The sequence below is a fragment of the Berghia stephanieae genome, chromosome 2 (genome assembly GCF_034508935.2).
Source record: "Berghia stephanieae isolate SIO BIC M18660-M18661 chromosome 2, UCSD_Bste_1.3, whole genome shotgun sequence".
In the NCBI taxonomy this organism is placed as follows: domain Eukaryota; kingdom Metazoa; phylum Mollusca; class Gastropoda; order Nudibranchia; family Aeolidiidae; genus Berghia; species Berghia stephanieae.
This window is the reverse complement of record NC_088361.1, coordinates 61,104,123-61,119,122: the sequence shown is the minus strand read 5'-3', so window position 1 is coordinate 61,119,122 and position 15,000 is coordinate 61,104,123. Positions and strand designations below refer to the sequence as shown.

Genomic DNA, 15,000 nt, shown 5'->3' with positions numbered 1-15,000 from the left:
TCCGCCAGATGAAATAGACCCAAGCTAGCCAATTACTGTTGGATGGACAGGGTAGTCCAAAAAGTAGTTCTTCAGAGCCTGTATCAGGCCTCAATTGTTGAGCAGAAGATAATCTCGTTTATCGTGTAAATCAAAACAGTAAAAATTGGTTTCTCTAAGCAGGGACGGCTGGTAATAATGGGCAGGGTGGGCAAATACCAGCCTGTTTTTTCAAGTTATAAGCTGTATTACCAGGTCCGAAATAATCTAATTTAAATTAGATCATTTTAAAAGTTAGTACTTAAACTTGATACTTCGTACTGAAATCAATTTGTATGTATTTTTGATAGATTGCGAACCCCCCCCCACCCCGTAAGGCATAAACCAGGATACGCTCCTGCTCTTTTTTATCACCCCCCCCCCCCCCCTTTCCCAACCATTCCACTCTGCCCACATCGTCATCTCATCGTCACGTCGCCTGACGGTGATTTTGCTGTCTGGCCTCTCTAGTTCTAGGTCGGGCTAATTCAAATGAGCCCACCTTATAAACCAGTGAGCACTAAATAGAGATTTTGGCAAACGAACTTTTTCTTATTTATTGCCTTACTTGTACTGGTACCATTGCTGTAATAACATTGGGAAGGTTACAGTATTGAATTAAATTTATCAATTTACTAATATTATATCAAGTTAGGATTAACTTGTGTTGTTTTAATATATTTGTTTATCCATTTAAATTATTTCTTTTTTTTTCTCGTTTTCTTTAGTGCTTCTCAAAATTCATTTATTTAAATTGTTGTCTTATTTGTTTCTTGTTTTGTTTTGTTTTGTTTTTTTAAACAAATTAATTTGTTCCTTTTTAAAAATTTCTTAAAGTAATTACCGCTGTATTTTTATTGCCAGACTAAATATTTTTGCAAAACAATGTATTTTCTATTGCATTTCCTCTAATAAAACACTTTTATTCAGACGTCACGACTAAATAATATATAAAATACAACCACCATTTTGGTTTACTCAACAATCAACAATTGAATTAGTATACAAGAAATACTCTTCTGAGAAAGGAGAGAGTTGAATTCTAAGTTATAGAGGAAATAAAGACGTTTAAAGGAAGGGTGGGCAGATTCCGTACTTGCCCGTCCTGAAGCAAATACATACATAAGATAGTTCGCGATGAAGAGGCGAGAAGCTAGGGGTTGGTTGGGTAAGGAGTAAAGATAACACGGTCGTTATTGTTATAGTCTAACGAATGCATGAGGAGAGATTGGTAGCATTATTTAATTTGTCTTAATTGTATTGTATGAATTATTGGCGAAAGCCTAAGATTAAGTAAACTTTGTTTTTATTTGTCTTTTTTTTACTATGGAACTGATACTTGTCATAGCAGACCTGCCTACTTGAAATAGGAAAATAAAAATTGTAGTTTTCAGGGTTAATAAAATCGTAGATATTTTAACTATCCTTTAAAAAAATCACCGGAATTTTCGTCTATTAAGGTATCAAATTTTTTAAAAACGAGAAAAACTGATTGGAAACGTAATAATGATGGTGATGGTGGTGGTGGTAATAGTGATGGTGGTAGTAGTAATGATGATGGTAATATTATTATTGTTATTATTATTATTATCATTATTATTATTATTATTATTATTATTATTATTATTAGTATTATTATTATTATTATTATTATTATTATTATTATTATTATTATTATTATTATTATTATTATTATTATTATTATTATTATTATTGTACGTATTGGTGGTATTACGATTGTTGTATTTTTGTGGTTATTAATGGTATCAATTTATTGTTTGGTTCCATTTACCATTTTTGTCCACTTTCATGTATGTTGTCATCAAATTGTATGATTTAATGGCGAAAGCTTAAGATTGAATAAACTTTGTAATATCGTACGGTAATCATCATTGTCGACGACATCGTCGTTGCCATCATTATCATCATCATTAACAACAACAACAATATTAACACCAAGTACTACAATAGCAATAAAAACAATATCAACATCATCATATAATTTTCGTCATCGTCTCCACAACTATCATTCTAACCAAAAGCACCACCAAAACCACTACCATAATTACATCCTCCCTCACCGTCTACTCTTCCTCCTCCTCCTCCTCCTCCTCCACCACCACCACCACCGCTACCACTATTCCAACCACTACCACCACCGGCACAATCATTTTAACCACCAAGAGAGCAGTAAAAATGATGCAATTTGAGCTCTGAATGAAACTCGAGTCATATCGCGGTTGTTGCTTCTCGATGAAAACTTTAAAGTTACTACGTACTTCTGAAAATGTAACAGAAATATCAATCTCGCCGTTGAGGGATTAAAGCATCTCTTTAATTTTTTGAGTGAACGAAATGGACTTGTATTGTCAAGGTGTTGTCGCATTTTGTCTCGTCGCTTTATTTTTTTTTTTTTTTTGTTGTATTCTCTTTCGTGATTCCTTTTTGATTACGTTTGGAATAATTAAAATCTACTGGTATTGTCATTTCATAGTGAATGTGATTATTTGTGGTTGAAATATTTTATTTTTTCAAAAGTTGAAATTATATATATATATATATATATATATATATATATATATATATATATATATATATATATATATATATATATATATATATATAATATATGACCGAATCATCTTTGCCCCACCACTATGAATAGGCTAGAACCGCCACTGTCTCTAAGTAAGAAGATAGAACGAATTTTCAATACAATACAAGATTTTAATCTAGTCAACTAAATTCTTCACGCATTCCTGAAATGATTTGTACTTGCGATTTAGAATTAAAGACAACTTTTAAAAATTATTTTCGTTGACCTGGTGACGAGACTTTATCAAGAAAGTTTACTTTTTTCACAATTTCATTTTATTTTACTCTTTCTCTCTCTCTCTCTCTCTCTCTCTCTCTCTCTCTCTCTCTCTCTCTCTCTCTCTCTCTCTCTCTCTCTATCTCTCTCTCTCTCTCTATCTATCTATCTATCTTTCTCTATCTATCTATCTATCTATCTATCTATCTATCTATCTATCTATCTATCTATCTATCTATCTTCCTCGCTGTCTTTGTCTCTGTATCTCTATCTATATATCTATCTATATATATATATTTCTATCTATATATCTGTCTGCCTATCTATGTATCTTCTGTGTGTGTGTATGTGCGTATGTGTGTAAGTATCTATCTCTTTCTCTCTTGTCTCTCCCTTCCATTTCTTTATTCCCCTAGTATCTCTTCATCTCTTCTCACGTTCTATCTCTTCTGTTTTAATATTCCTATCTGCAGGTCTGTGACTTTCATGAATTTTTACGTGTCGTGTATGTGTTTATGTGATAATTAGTTTCCTTAATTTATCATTGAATAGATTTCTGAACAAAAGCAGCGTGTCTCCGATATTAATCGACAGGGGTTCGTTCCATTGTGATACTTTGTCAATCTTAATTGTAGGCGACACGCTCGACAAATAACGATATTGTACATGTCTATAATTAATAATAGTATCCATGCAGGATCATCAAAATTATACATATATATATATATATATATATATATATATGTGTGTGTGTGTGTGTGTATGTGTGTATGTGTGTTTGTGTGTGTCTGTGTATGTGTGTATGTGTAAACATGTATGTATGTATGTAATATATGTATGAATGTATATTATAATGTATGTATGTATATAATGTATGTTTGTATGTATGTATGTATGTATGTATGTATGTATGTATATATGTATGTATGAATGTTCATTATGATTTATGTATGTATGTATGTATGTATGTATGTATGTATGTATGTATGTATGTATGTATGTATGTATGTATGTGTGTGTGTATGTATGTTTGTTTCTCTCCTATTTCAGTCTATCCTTCTACGTCCATCGCCATCATCATATATCATCATATAATCATTATTAACGCCACAATTATTTATATTTGATCGCCATTGCATCATTACCCCATTATTGTCATTATTGTATTATTACTACCCATTGAACCAAGTATGTCACTCCCATTAATTATATCAGACAATTAGATCTTGTTAAGTACTCTCAAGGACGCCGGAATAATTCTTTCGCCGTTAGCCTCTTGAGATCCGTACGTACTTCATTTGTTTGTACGTCCGAAAAGAAACCGGATAATGATTCAAAATACATTGTTTCAATCTGTAAACAAAGAAACAGAAAATGTAGCTTTCTTCCTTGTTGTGAAATTCCAGCACCACCAATGAAAGCAATTTTGAATGTTATTGTTTTTAAGATGGCGACTTCAATCACTGAGTGGTCAACGCAGGACGGCAGAGCGTTTCGTTTACAAAAAGAAGAAAACCTTGTGAAATCCATCTTGAAATAACCGAAGCATATAGTGAAAATGCATTGTCTAAGTCTCCGGTTGGTCATTTGTGTTCTTGGTTCAAAGACGGCCGTACAACTATAAAACTAACATACTAACAAAACCAACTCTGGTCGACACAAAGCGTCAAAAGTGATCAGAACCCAATTTGAGTCGTCATGTGTGTGTGATGAGAGAGGTACAATTTGAGAATTTGCTATAAAATCTTACAAATGATTCATAAAAGTGTCGTGGTATATTGGGGGTTTTGGACAATGTGTGACAGATGGATTCCAAACGTGTAAACAGAAGAACACAAGCCTCAAAGAGTGGAAGTTTCCCGAAACGACCTGAATTGATTTCAACAAGATGGTGCAGTATAGGCACATATCAATGTAGGAGACTGTCAAGCACAAAAAAAAAATCTTCTGGAATATTTGGTTACCACAGTCTAGATATGATTATGTGTGACGTTTTGCGAATTTTGGCCCTTAAAGAACCGTTTAAAGAGGAAAGAGCTAGATCTACGACACGAAAGAAGATCTTGTTAGAGTTCAAAGCTTGGTTTCCAAAGCTTGACGAACAATTCTTTAGGTCGGGTATCTTTTCGATTTTGTCATGTTGGCAAAAATACATCGATCTACAAGATTAAAGAGTAACTCTCGAAGTAGGATTTACGCGAATGTTGTCTAATCAAAACTTGTTTGAATTATGACAAGATACCGGTTTCATTTTGGACGTCCTTTGTGTGAACCAATGCATATTATACTCGTACATATGTTTGAATTACGATTTTGTGCATTATAGAGAGACATCAAAACTTTCGCAGTATTACAGACCAGGAAATCATTTTACTTTTTAGTATGGTGTTAAAAAGTTAATAAAGCAGTTTTTCAGAGGACTCAACTTTGCGTCGATCGTTCTCACAGTGGAATTCGAATCTGGGTGACCAGCCAAATATCGTAGCATAAGACCACAAAGTTGTACAACTTTTTTGCGCTTTGATGATGATTTGTGATGTTACTTGAGTTAAATCTCAACAGTAACATGACTCGATTTCCCATTATTACTAGTAAGTAGAAATCGCTTAAGAAAAGCAGTAATTTAGAGTAGTAGTAGTAGTAGTAGTAGTAGTAGTAGTAGTAGTAGTAGTAGTAGTAGTAGTAGTAGTAGTAGTAGTAGTAGTAGTAGGAGTAGTAGTAGTAGTAATAATAGTAGTAGTAGCAGTAGTAGTAGTAGTAATAATAGTAGTAGTAGCAGTAGTAGTAGTAGTAGTAGTAGTAGTAGTAGTAGTAGTAGTAGTAGTAGTAGTAGTAGTAGTAGCAGTAGTAGTAGAAGTAGTAGTAGTAGTAGTAGTAGTAGTAGTAGTAGTAGTAGTAGTAGTAGTAGTAGCAGTAGTAGTAGAAGTAGTAGTAGTAGTAAGTAGCAGTAGTAGTAGTAGTAGTAGTAGTAGTAGTAGTAGTAGTAGTAGTAGTAGTAGTAGTAGTAGTAGTAGTAGTAAGAGAAGGAAGAGGAGTAGTAGAAGTAGTAACCATCGTTGTTGATCTTCGTGCTTTAATAATGACATTCTTGAAATTGTAACTGTAGAATTAATGGTGGTGTTGGATGGCAAAATTATTTTTGTCGCTTTATCGCAACAACTGCAGGAAAGCCGTTTATGCTTACATTGACCTATACATAATATAATAGTCTTTGTTATTGCAGCTTAGCGTATCAAGGGTTTAGCGCCTATTTAAAATAACCAAAAACAAAAATGTTAACGCTGGTAGAATAGCAGAACAATCACCCTTTGTTTAAATGTTAACAAGCCTATTTTTCGCAGCTGATGTTTCCGGAACAGCTAAATCTATTTTTTTTTTATTATTGGTAAAAGATTCCCCTTAAAGTACAGTGCATGTTATCATTTTATTTCTAATTATTTTATTATGACGATTTCTTTTCAGTTCATGCATTTACTGAAGTGAAGATAATGATGATGATGATGATGATGATGATGATGATGATGATGATGATGATGATGATGATGATGATGATGATGATGATGATGATGATGAAACCTTTTTAGCTTCTCGATTTTTCTAGCATGAAAAAAAACGATGGTTCCGATAGCTAAATTGGTAATACAACCGCCTCTGAAGCAAAGGGACCAAAATATCGATCCCTGATTCAGTCGATTTTTTTTTTCGAACCCTATGCAACAGTATTTGGGCGGCTGGATCTGTTCGATCTGACAGAAAACACTTTGTGAGAGACTAGTTTCTTATTCAAACTGCCGTGAGATACGTACGAATATTTCCATATCTGATAATTGAGCGCATTTAATATTGTTATAATGGACAATATTTTGCGTTGGGTTGAGAGTATTTCCGTTACAACAATGAGTCCGTAACAATTTGGGTTATCAGACCTGTAAATAAGTAGCCTGTTGTGAATGAAAGTTATTGTATTCAAGTATCGTAACTTGTATCGTCCATCTGATGTAGTATTCGTTCACAACTAGCGTCTGTTCTAGTAACTACCTTGTTGAGAGTCATTCTGTATCCAACCGTCATCCTGTATACTCTGTGTATCTTATGTTATGTTGTTTAATAAATGTTCTTTACTGTAACAAGTTGGCTTGTTGGTTCTTGGAATAAAACGTCTTATTAATTAATGATTTAAGAACACAACATAGCTAGAAAGCAAATAATCATGAGCGTTTGATTCTCCGGATTAAGTCGGCTCTGATGACCTTCAGACTATGAAGGACTGGGTGCGTTTCCTCTTTGTACACTCCACACGAAGCAGTAGTTTCAATAATTCAAGGAATATAATCAGTTTACTGTCGTACTCTGGAAAAAAAAAACCAACCAGTTTTTAAAATTTAGCCAGAAAACTCGCCCTTCAAATATCGATTGATTTAAATGGCCCTCATCCTGGCAAAAACTCTCAAACCTGGGACTTCGCCTTCGTCCGGATTTGAGGGTTTTTTCCAAGATGAGGGTCATTTATTAAATCGATCGATAATTGGAAGAACGAATTTTCTGGCCAAATTGTTAAATACGAGTTTTTCCAGAGTCCGGCAGTTAACTGATTAATTTTCTGGTCTTTAATATTCCATTATAGATGGTGACGTCAGAATACAACATTGTACTTTGGGTTTGAAACGAATATTTTTGTGTTCGTGGATAGCTCACACGGTAGAGCCACGCTCTCACCTGCCAGGCGGAGTTGTCGTACCAATAAGGTCGCAGGTTCAAACCCCACCACCGCCGCGGGAAAAAAAATTTTATTCTCTATTGTCTTCTGGCACTTTTCTACTCACTTCATATCTTGTTGTTACCAACATAAGTGCCTGCTCCACTCACTTTTCTGAATTAAAAATTCACCCCATACACCGGAGCATACTCAATGTCTCAATCGTTTCTATGTTATATGTTTGTGATGAGAATATTGGCTATTAAGCTTAACTGCTGGTCAAAATTACTTCGCGATGGTGGCGAACGAATCGGCGATCTCAAGAAGTGGGTGAGAGAGGGATCTAGAAATGACTTTGGGTTTGAAACGAATATTTTTGTGTTCGTGGATAGCTCACACGGTAGAGCCACGCTCTCACCTGCCAGGCGGAGTTGTCGTACCAATAAGGTCGCAGGTTCAAACCCCACCACCGCCGCGAAAAAAAAATTTTTATTCTCTATTGTCTTCTGGCACTTTTCTACTCACTTCATATCTTGTTGTTACCAACATTGTATCACTCATCTTAGTGGGCACATGGCTTTTTCCACCATTCATAACCAGCACCTCCCTTTTACCTTTCTTAATCAAACACTCGCAGGTACATAAAACAATTATATCTAGCTGTTAAATGTCTGCCTCTAAAGTTTTCAACTTTTTTTTGTCTTCCTCATGCGGGCAATAAATTAAGTAAATGTCAACACAAATGAAACATTTGTTCGATCATTAATTCATGTAAAACTCAAGCAAGTTCAAACTTATCCTTAATATATTGAACGAAATTGACATCACTCAGCTTTTTGTTGTTGTTTTTAGACAGCCATTTTAATGATTAGTTCTCACTAAATTGTATTAATCAGACTATAATCGTTTGAGTTTACACAGTGTTATGTGTTTGTACGTTATATCTGACTGGCGGATTTTGCGAGTATTTTACCTAAATACATTGCACGAATAAGACTTTGTGCGACTCAGGACTTGAAAAGTGCCAACTCTTGAAAAATCCTTTATGATGTGAAATAGCGTTTTCGACCCAAAGAAGAGAGTCACAATAATTCAGCGCAAAGCTAAGTGGTTCATCTGGTTACCGTTGACAAAACTTGCCTCTCATGAGCAAGGCCCATGAAATGAGTAGGTCGTCTGTAATGAATGGCCTTGCACACAATATATTATGTTTTGATCGTACAGATATAACTTTTTAATAATATTAAACTTCATTGACGTAAGGCGGTCTCATTGACTCATTGAAGCCCCCAAAACAGCTTTAAAGATTATAACGTAGATACTCGAAACATATAAGGGCAGCATTAAAAAGTAAAATAATTATAACCTTTCGCTTGAGTGCTTTCGATAAGTTGAATACAATTGTATGGCAATATAGAAATATAAAAGACTGTTCAAAAATTTTATTGTTTTTATCAATTCAATATGTGGGATGCTTTTATTTAATATTCATCAAATGTCATTTCACTGAGTAAAATGGTAATGAGTTTTAATATTTGATAACAGGGAATGGCGGTATTAAGGGCGGGTCTTTATATTTTAGTTGTAGGGCAAATGCCAATTCGTCTCACAGGAATTTCAGTACGGCTTTGCTTTGATAACATGTGACCCACCGTCTCAAAACGGTATTATGTCGGTATGAACTAGGTGGTGGAAATGTATTTTTAGCCATAAATATGAAATGCAGGGTTAATATCTCTACTAAATGACGGAGAATAAATAAAAGTTCTTTCATTGCAAAAGACCCAAAGTTCGTATTTCTTACTATATTAATGGTAAACTCACTTTTTATGGTCCAAGCTATCCCGACATGATACCGTTTTGAGACGGCTGGTCACAAATGCCTAATCTAATGTGGCCGAAGGTTATTTACTCTAAATATCGATGAATCAAGATAGCCCTCACCCGGTCAAAGATTTCGAAGCTTGAGACTTATTTGATTTTTGTATCTTACTGTTATACACAGAAGTCTTCAATTTGTTCCAGTACTTTTAGAATACGAGTCCAAAACCAGGTACTAATTCATATCGAATCAAGTTAAATGACGTATGTAATACCTTACAACACATAGAACAAACGCCGTATAAAAATTCGATGTCATTCAGTAGTACTGTTTTATTATAAGCACTAGGAACTACATTTAAAATATAATTCAGATGGCAGTGTGGGTGGTTTTTGTTGCAGTAATAACAAGATATACAATCATTTTCTCAGGTATAAGATTACAATATAATTTCGTTCCAATAGTATTTAGAGAGTTGTACACCATAGAATTAGAAGTTTTGGTAATGCAATAGTATTCAGTATTGTATTTCAAAGATCCGTCATTGTCGTGTTATGTAAGAATTGCTATGTATGTCATATTTGTGAACAAGATTACATTTCTCAGCACACATTCGCCGTTTCTATGCTGGCTAATTTTTACATTATATAAGGGTAAAATGTAAGGGACGGGGCCCGTCTTTCGATACCTTGTGACCTTGTTTTTGTTGAAGTGCTTTTAAGCTTACAATATATTGTGTGATCTTGATATGAAATTTAAACTGATAAAGATTATTGATGTGGGCAATGAATAGAAAACTGACAAAAAACATACTTTACGGCTCAGGTTTATAATATTTACTGTTTTCTGTTATTGTCCCAGGCATATTATAACGATAATGACGATCATAATAATATAGTACATAGTATGTACTGAGGAAGTATACAAATGAATTGTAAAATATTGTGGAGTATTGTAAAGCATTATGCATGCTTTGAAGCGTATTGGAACATAGTGGCAGAGTATTAAACATGATACAAAACGTGGAATTTTGCTTTGAAATATAAAAACATATTTAACAGACCTATAAAATGTCCGACATTTGTCGGATTTCCAACATGATAATATTCATAATATTGATAAAACATGGGACCGTATCGCTACGTTCCTTGAAAAACTTTCAGACAAGTTTGCCGGATGCCACTTACACAAGTCTAATTCAATCAGTCAATTATCGTTCTTTGGAAATACACGTATTTAAAAATTTGGCCAGAAAACTCATCCTTCAAATATCGATCGATTTAAATGACCCTCATCTTGGCAAAAACTCTCAATTCTGGGACCTCGTGAAGCCCCAGGGTTGAGAGTTTTTGCCAAGATAAGAGACATTTAATTCGATCGATATTGAAGGACGGGTTTTTTTGGCCATTTATTTTAATACGTGTTTTTCCAGAGTACGAGAGTTTAATGGTCAGGCTTATAACAATACGAAATCAGCTTATGACATTTATAAGAGTCACTGTTCACATACCGGTCTTTTTTCCTCATAATTCGCCATTGAAACAAAAATGCCCTTTTGAATTGACATCTTGTCGCTTTTTCTGAAGATTGATTTGACGGAAAATATCAGTATTTTAAGAAGATTTTTTTTCTTTGTTTCATGTTATTCTTCGTTCTGCTCAATACACAAGTTTTCCCTCTCTTATTTTTCGTGGTGGCAAATATGCCGTACACTGACAAAAAGAACTGTTAATATTTCGGACAGAAAATATTACTTTTCATGCCGAATGATTAAATTTACCACCAACGAAAGTTAAATGGAGACTTTTACCATTCTTGGGCATGTAGTATGAGCCTGATAATAAAAATTCAATTCTAAACTTACTCTCAATATTTAAGTTTGATATAATATACCTTCTTTGGAGATAGTTGACTTCATTCCAAAACCCCCAAAAACGATTTTTTTTTTAAATTTAAAACTCAAATTCCTTATGTACGACGATGTGGACTAGTGGTATTATACTCGTCTTCCGACCGAACGGTCCAGCTCTCGTTCTGAGCGGAGCATAGTTGAATAAGGAAAAGTTGTTGTTCATCTTAATCGATCGATATTTTGTGAAATGGCGTTTTGTCAACAAGTCTCGGGTTTAAGAATTTCTTACAAATTGGGGGTCTTTTTAATTGGTCGATAGTTAAAGTAAAAGTTTTTCTGATTAAGATTTTAAAATGTGTTTTGTCAGTGTAAGACAGGACAGGTGTATTACACATTCTTTCATATGTCTGAAATGTCAAGTCAGTGTCTGGGGAGTTTTTTTTTTCTTTCCAATAACATATAGACGTCTAGCTTTAGAAGAGTTGTGTTGAATTACTCTGGTTTAAGCACACAAGATAATCCTTTATTTTTACCTTTTTAAATGTTTTGAAACATTTTGTGTGCAAATAGATGAGGCCAAGCTTAATATAGGGAGAAGGGGGGGGGGGGGGGGAGGGGGGGGGGGAGAGGGGGGGGGGGCAGAATTACCAATGTGTCGTTTAACTTCTTAATCCCCCAAAAATAGTGAAATTTATACAGCCATTTTCGGCATATTGGTATGTTTTGGCAGTTTTCTCATCAACACATTATGTTTTCACATGTTTTATAGATAAAATAACATGTCTGATGATTTTCTCCGATAGAGAAAAGACAAACTAATGTTGGATTTTTTAAAGCCATAGAACTTACCCTGGGCACTGTGTATAAGAATTTAAGGGTTAAAGTCAACTTTAAGAGATTGCAAAGAATAAAATTGTGTTTTGTTTTGTTTTTTAAATGTACGCTTTTGTGCATCAACTGATAACTGCTAAGCAAGGGCTATTGCCTTCTTCATTTTTAGGCCAATATCAATCTTCGTTTCCAGCTATAAAAAATTAGGCAAGAGGCATCGGAATAGGAGGAGAGGAAAAATGAAATAATATGTTGTGTATTTTAAATGATATTTCATCTTTCAATTATTGACTTAACACAGTCATGAGATGTTAAAAGCAAGGGTTTTATAGTTTCGTTTTTATGATGTCACCTGCAGATCTTTGCTCGTTATAATGTTATTTCTTTTAATATCTTTGTATTCCTCGTCTAGCTTATGCTTACTCAACCAAATCAAATTTATGACTTCATCTCGCTTCATGCACTATTCTATCGCTCCTCAGCAGTTATGCGTTACCAATATGTTCGGTTTTTCAATGCTGGTGCAATTGAGATGTATTTTCCTGATATGTAAGATATGTATGGGAATTGTGACGCAGGGTACAGTGTCAAAGATTGCGAAGATAAAAGATATAGTATGTATATGTATATATATATATATATATATATATATATATATATATATATATATGTGTGTGTGTGTGTGTGTGTGTGTGTGTATATATATATATATATATCAAATGCTAATAATGATAATAATAATTATACATGACATTCATATCCCGCATTTTCACATCACTTTCTGGTGCTCAGTGCACCTTACAAATAAATAGACAAAAGTTACACATATAAAACGTATACCACAATGATATCAATAGCAGCAGTGTATGTAATATCGTATCAATATCATGAAAATGTAACGGTAAAAAGGCAGTGCTTTAACAATGATTTGAAACTATCAATTCTTCAATTGTTCATGCTTCTCGAATCCTTCTGGGAAGGTCATTCCACACAAGGGACCCAGTATGGGTAAGGGAACGGCGTCATAAAATTTATAATTATAATAATTTCTAAGTGTAAGCTTCGTTTTTTCCGTAGAAGATTGTAAATTCCTATTTGGTACAAATATTTCTAACATGCTTTTAATATAGGCAGGTGCTTCATCATTTAGGCTTTTAAAACAAAACAGAGCATTCTTTAAAATGATTCTTTCTTTGACAGGCAGCCAGTACATCTCATTCAGAATACGTAGGGAGTGTGCCATTCTCTTTTGTCTTGTCACTGATTTAGCTACACTATTCTGTATGACCTTCAAGCGCGAGATTGTATCATGACTTATGTGAGATAAAAGACCATTGCGATAGGCTAGACGTGATAAAACAAGAGTTGTGGGGAGTTTCATTATTGCATCTTTAGTAAGTAAATTTCTAAAGGTGATACCAAAAACACCTCCGCACATTTAGTCTAATTATTTTTAACGACTGTAATGAATATTAATTAGCAAAGACAGAATCACAGGAATGAAAATTGTAAGATCTTTTCAATATTTTTTACTGCGACCCTTAAGATTGTTACCAAACGTCTCAAAACAGTATAATGAGCGTCATGATAAAAATTCAATTCTAAGCTTGACTCTCAAAATTTGAGTTTAATAAGCTGGAGATAGTAGACTTCATTCTAAAACTACCAAAAATTGATTTTCTATGCTGATAATTTTTATTTTAAACTCAATTTCCTTGAACAGTTCATTCATATAGAACACCAGATTACCGAGGTGGAGTGTTTTATCGTTCAGCTAGGAAGCCTTTTTTCATATTCTGTCCCCCAATCATCAAGTAAATGTAAACATTGAACCGTATACAGAGTTAAAACTCTAACTTCTATTATTTTTATCGTGAGACCAATGCGACTCCGGCTTCACCCAGAGCTGTTACTGCTCTTTTTGTGCACCAGTCAGGCCTGTAGTTATAGCAAGATAAATAACGGGGCTTCTTTTCGTGGAAAAAACAAGTCTCACAAATAAGGGGTTTAACTCATCAAAGAATTGTAAAAAACTGAAGTTGTTCGTGTTCATCAAAATAATATCCCATAACGTGTGGCCAACCATCTCCAGACGGCATTATCTCACGAAGGCCTCGACTCTTAAAATTGGATTTATAGATTTGGATTTTTTTTTAATTGATTAAATATAAATGTATGAAATGAAGAGAGTGAATACATTGCTTTGAACCCCAAAAGACGATTATTGCTTCATTCTGTTCATTTTGACTTTGAATTCAATTCTCCCAAGAACATTATTCGCCAACATATAATACAATATGGAGATAGTTAGTTACAGTTTTAGACAGCGGAGTTGCCGTTTAATTACTGTTTTCTAGACATTTATATTGACGTTCAAATCATCATATAATTCTTCTGTTTAAGCGATTCACACTGTAAATTGTTTTATAAACAATCGCGAACCAGTCACCTGTGCTGTCGTACTTTGAAAAAACGCATTTTAATCATTTTGGCCATAAACCTCTCCCTTCAATTATCAATAAATTAAACAGACCCTCATCTTGTCAACAACAACAACAAAACTCTCAAGCCTGCAATGAGAACCCAGGTTTGAAAGTTTTTGACAAGATGCGGATCATTTTAATCGATCAGTAATCGAAGGGCGAGCTTTCTGCAAAATCTTTGAGATGTGTTTGGGTTTTTTCATAGTACACGTCAGTGTTTGTTATATCATAACCCTTGGTATTTCCCATCCTTTTCTTTCCTGGTTTTATGCAAATTGATTATTATTATTATTATCGTGCTCGTGGGAAATCTCCGTAAATCCTGTCGGACATATTATATATTATGCTACTCGAGTACGGTGAGAGAATGTGACTAAAGAACTTTTTGAAAAGACTCAACTTTGCGCCACCCAGAACGGGACTTGAACAAGAGTCCTAACGATCCGAAGGCAAATGTTATATCATACGACTACAAAAGCCACACAA

General features: G+C 34.1%; 1 protein-coding gene across 2 annotated transcripts in view; it reads left to right on the top strand.

Moving 5' to 3' along the window:
- The window catches only part of LOC144965276 (uncharacterized), a 37,240-nt gene that overhangs the window by 1,550 nt on the left and 20,690 nt on the right, over positions 1 to 15,000 (top strand). The window lies entirely within an intron of this gene.